This window comes from Octodon degus, unplaced genomic scaffold (genome assembly GCF_000260255.1).
Source record: "Octodon degus isolate 3935 unplaced genomic scaffold, OctDeg1.0 scaffold00546, whole genome shotgun sequence".
In the NCBI taxonomy this organism is placed as follows: domain Eukaryota; kingdom Metazoa; phylum Chordata; class Mammalia; order Rodentia; family Octodontidae; genus Octodon; species Octodon degus.
In genome coordinates, this window is record NW_004525122.1 from 72102 (window position 1) to 77315 (window position 5214).

A 5214-nucleotide genomic window follows, 5' to 3' on the forward strand; every position below is an offset into this window, starting at 1 on the left:
CTTCTTATACATATTCTTAAATTAAGGATACATATCATTTATATAATTTTGTGTATACCTCATATTGTTTCATGCCAAATGCTTCCCTTTCTCTTTATGCAGTGTTTTCTCACAGTTCTTTCCCTATGTGTCCCCTTTCTTCTCTTTGGGTGTGCTTTTCCTCTAGCTGAGCTACTATTTTTAGAATCATTTCATGGTTGGTTGGTGGACTCCGAAACAGTTATATAAAAGACAGTGATTCCAGGATTTATCAAATTAGCCTATAAAACACAGATCCAATATGAAAATCATCAGAGTAATAAAAAAAGTCATTGTCACAGTGAATTAACCCCAAGCACTTTAAGTGTTGATCAAGAAAGGGAGGGTTATGTCAGCTAAACTATGTCTATAATGCCATGCAAGAGAACAGTGGGCCCTATGTGTGCTGTCGTGAGACCTACAAGCTTTATGAGGAAATTTATAGAGCATATTCCCAAAGGTATACACACGATGCAGTCTTTCATATTAAGTAAAATGCTGTAGAGCAAACATTATTTTCTCTTCTTTCATACACTGTTATACGATTTTAAATAAGACTACATTTGGAACATCACCTCCAAGTGGAAAAGGAGGACAAATTAGGGTGAAGAGTGAGTAAAGAGCCAGACTGGGCAGGTGAAGTCAGTAGGGATTGAGAGGTATATGCAGTATTTATTACTCTTGCTTATATAAACTTAAAATCTTCATAAAATTAAACCTAATAAAAATCTCATAAAAGTCATGATAAATATTTACCTATAAATGTTGTCATTATATACTGCAAACATGTACTATTTAGTTAGATTTCTTGGTGCTGAGACAAAATACATGACACCTAGAGTTAAAAAAAAGCTCTATTTCAGCTCCCTGATTGTAGAGGTTTCATGCCATAGATGGTTTGCTCCCACGCAGGCTGGAATGGAAGAGGCACACTGCAGAACAGAAAAAGTCCATGGCAGCACAGGCAGGAGAGACCAAAAGGGCAAGCAGCAGTAGCACCAACAGCGAGCCTGCCTTTTTTTTTTTCTTTTTGTCCCTTTGTACTCCATTCAGGCTAGAAGACTATTGATTGGTGCCACCCTTTCTCAGGGTGGGGGCTTCCACTTTCCACTCTCTAAGTCCCAGTATCATACTTTTAATCCACATGCACAAACCTAACCCAGCCACCCAACTCCCCACCTTTGACCACCTGCTGCTTTGGGGAAACATCTTAATACAAGCCATAGCATGTACTAATAAAATACATTAAGAATTCAAAACAAGGGGCCAGGGAGGTGGCTTAATAGAATAAGCACTTCCCTGGCAAGCACAAGGGCCTGAGTTCAATCCCTAGTTCTGAAAAAAAAATTCAAAACAATTTTTTTTGTGGGACCAGGGATTGAATTCAGGACCCTGTGTTTGCCAGGCAAGCACTTATTCTACTGAACTATCTCCCCAGCCCCAAAAGAAAATTGTTTTAAGAAACAAACAAACAAAAAAGGATGGGATGGGTTCTGCAACCACATTTTTCACAAGTTTTGTTCAGCCATCCCATGGATAGTATTCCTCCTGCCTCTGGGACCACAAAGCTTCCACTTGCATTTTTTTTCAGATTCCTACTCTTTGATTTTTAGTATAGTTTGATATAAATTATAAACTATTGTCCCTTCACATTTTATATATTCATGTTACCATTCAAAAAAGCTCATAAATTTATGATTTATTGTGAACTAAAGAAATTACATGAATAGATCAAGATGATGATCATCTTATTTTAAAATTTAATTTCTATATAATTGTGTTTCATAAATTTCTTATTTTTGTTCAGTGCTGGATATTGAAGCCAGGACCTGAAGCCATGTATTCTAGCACTGAGCTGCTTCCCCAGGTTTAGCTACCTTTTTTTCCTTGCTAAGACTAAATACCTGGCACCCAAAGTTAAAGGCAGTAAAGGGTTATTTATGTCACAGCTTGTTGGAGTTTGAGTCCATAGTCTGCTGGCTCCAAGGCAGGGTGTGCATGGCAGAGGGCAACAGCTCATGGCTGAGGAAGACAGCAAAAGCCAGGGGTGGGCTCTTCCTGTCCCTTACACTGTATGCAAGCTACCTGCACTAGGGTGGGTGTAGCGCTTGCACCCTTAATCTATGAACCATGAATCAATCACAATTGAATCTAGATTCAGCCAACTCTGAAAACCCTACCCCCATAAGTGTATGAGTCTTTGTGGGGACGTCTAGACACCAACCATAATGGTAGTTCTTTCTTTTGAACCTCTGTGTAATCCAGGCTTTTTGATTTCTGGCCATCTGCATTGCGTTCATCACGAAAATTGGGTTTGGCGCTGTAGGAGGGCTGAGAAGTCTGCTGATCTGAAGTGGCCTGTATTGATGTTTCCATTCACTAGAGGGCGCGGTAGTGATGACTGTGGGTGGGTTTTGCTTAGAGTTCAGATGTGACTTGGCCTCAGTGAATCTAGGGAATATGCTGCTGTAAGAACAAGTTTGGCCACAAGACTTTACAGCCTCCCTAGAGAAAGACACCCCAGGGACCGGGGCAGGAGCCATGGAGAGGAATCTGGGAGCTCTTCTGGGGCTTATGTGGGTGCAGGCTTGCTGTGAGTTGAGGGCTCCACCTGAGATGAGGGGCTTGTAGACCTGGCAGTGGAAGGCAGAGAAGGGAGGACGGATGCAGAGCCCCAGCGCTGTTCTCCATCCTCATGGGCATTTCCTGGGATGCCATCCAGGTCTGGAAACTGCTCGGTGACTCCCTGGGCCCACATGTGAGTCTGCTTCTCTCTTTTCAACCAGGGGTGAGAGGCGCACAGGTGGAGCAGAGCCCTTCAGCCCTGAGTCTCCAGAAGGTGACCAGCCCTACACTGAGATGCAGCTTTTCTACAACCATGACGAGTGTGCAGTGGTTCCAGCAGAATCCAGAAGGCAGCCTCATCAACCTGTTCTACATGGCTCCTGGGACAAAGCAGAGTGGAAGGCTAGAGGCAACAATTAATTCCAAAGACAGATTAAGCATGCTGAAAATTACAGCCTCTGAGTTGGGGGACTCAGGCTCCTACTTCTGTGCCGGAGAGTCACAGTGCTCCCAGGTCACCTGCAGGCTGGCCCCAAACTGCATCTGGGACTGAGTCACAGCTGCTGCCTCGGGGAGACTCACATGCAGCATTCATTGCTTTGGGTTTCCTGGTTCATACTGTGCTAGTTTTACTTCTGCTGACATCAGACTTTTCAGTGCAGTCATAGTCTGTAGTTTGTACTTTTTCTCGTCCAAAAATTATTTTGCATGGAAAAAGAGTCACTAATAAAAATGGCAGGTCCCCAAAGCACTGGCAAACGTATCAATTGCTTATAAATTTCTGTGATGGAAAAGGCTGGAATAAACTCATGAATGTCAACATATTGAAAAGAGATGAGCTGTGATTCGAGATATTTCTGTGTTATCAATTTACAAAGAAATGCAATGAGAGTATGTGATATATACATTCGCTTTTTGATTTTTTACTCTTGGAATCTGTAACAAATGTGATAAAAAGAGTTCTTCATGTCACTGAGTGTCAGTCACTCTCTCTAGGTGAGACATATGACCTAAATACTGACAATACTTTATCACTTTACATAGGAGTAAACTGAGAGCTACAGAGCAAAAGTCCTGTTCTGAGTTCAAATGGCTGCCGAGCAGTGAAGCAAGGGAGGCATCCCACTTGGGGATAGCAAAGGTCCACAAGGACAATGACATCTACTGATCAGTTAGTACTTGGTGTTCACTAACAACACTGACAACCATGTGCACTGCCTTTTTTTCTAAACAGCACCCTTCCAGGAAAGCTCCTTGCACTTTGCCTGCTTTTGATGTTCACTTCCACTGGCACTACTTGCGTTCTGAGAGAATCTGTTATTCCAGACCTCCCTACATCATTTGTGTTGCATGAAATGAGCAGAGAGCTTGAAGCAGTAGCTGGAGAAGCTAACCCAAGGTTTAGACTTGTGAGCGCAACTACAATGGCAATTCAATTTCAGCCTTGCGAGGTCATATATGTGAACTTATGGGATTGTCTGGGAAGGAGAGAAATCCTGAGAACCAAGATGAGGCCAAACAGGCAACTCCAGGGAGGCTGACACAAATGCAGCCTCCTGGTCATGTGGCCCTCAATGTCCACAGGCTTGGCACCCCAAAGGCCTGGAAGTTGGCTTACTGTTCTGCTGTTGCTGCTGCGATCTTCCTGATGCATTTGTGTTTGGGCTTCTGCTCTGTAGGTGAAGACTGATAAGAGCTCGGGCTGTACACGTGAGCACATGAGACACCCTGGGCTTCAGAGCAGGAACACAGGAAAGCTCAGATTCCAGAGCACAGCAGAAATCTGTTGAACTGAAGAGCCGGTTGCCCTGTTCCAGGTGCATGCGCATGCGAGGAGCGCTCTAGCAACCTGACGCACCTACATGTAGGTCCTCGTAAAGGTTCTCAGCGATTTGCTACAAAATGAAGGCATGTATATACATGACGAAATGCACCATTTTGGAAATAACAGAATCATTCTAAGTGTTCAGAAGCGCTGGTGTAAAACTGATGCTGCACTGCAGAGTGCATTTCACAGGCTAAGAAATTAAAATTAAATATATAGAGAGTAGATTTATGAAGAAAAATAGCATTTTGACAAGAACTTGAGAATGTACCAATTATACAATAGATAATTTTAAAATTTATTTTCCTTAGCTGTGCATTCACATCTACTTCACGCAAGGACATGGTGCTTTAAGGATCACAAATCAGTGCCCATCTTCTGTAGACTGGCTTTTATGGAAACTGGAAAAGCGGAGGTAAAATCTTTTATGTTTGTAACTTAAGGAGGAATGGTGTCACATTAGTTGATAAAATTCAACCTGACATAGCATAACCCCTTAGTCACCTCTAAGTGTGCAGCTGCAGGGTGTTAATTTCTTTCACAATGTTGCACAACCTGCCATCTATAGAACACACATCTTATAATACAGCCATTTGCAAAACTAAACTCTGTGTTACTGTGTTTTACAAACCAATAACACTCCAACATATTTTGCACAAAAGCCATTTATCAGAAGAGGATTTTGTAGTTGTTTTTTCAAAATTTATTACTCTCATTGTTGGATTGTCACAGTATGATCTGGAAGGTGAAGAGATATAGAGAAAAGACAGGCAGAAAGATGACATTTCTCAATCTATGTCTGAGTT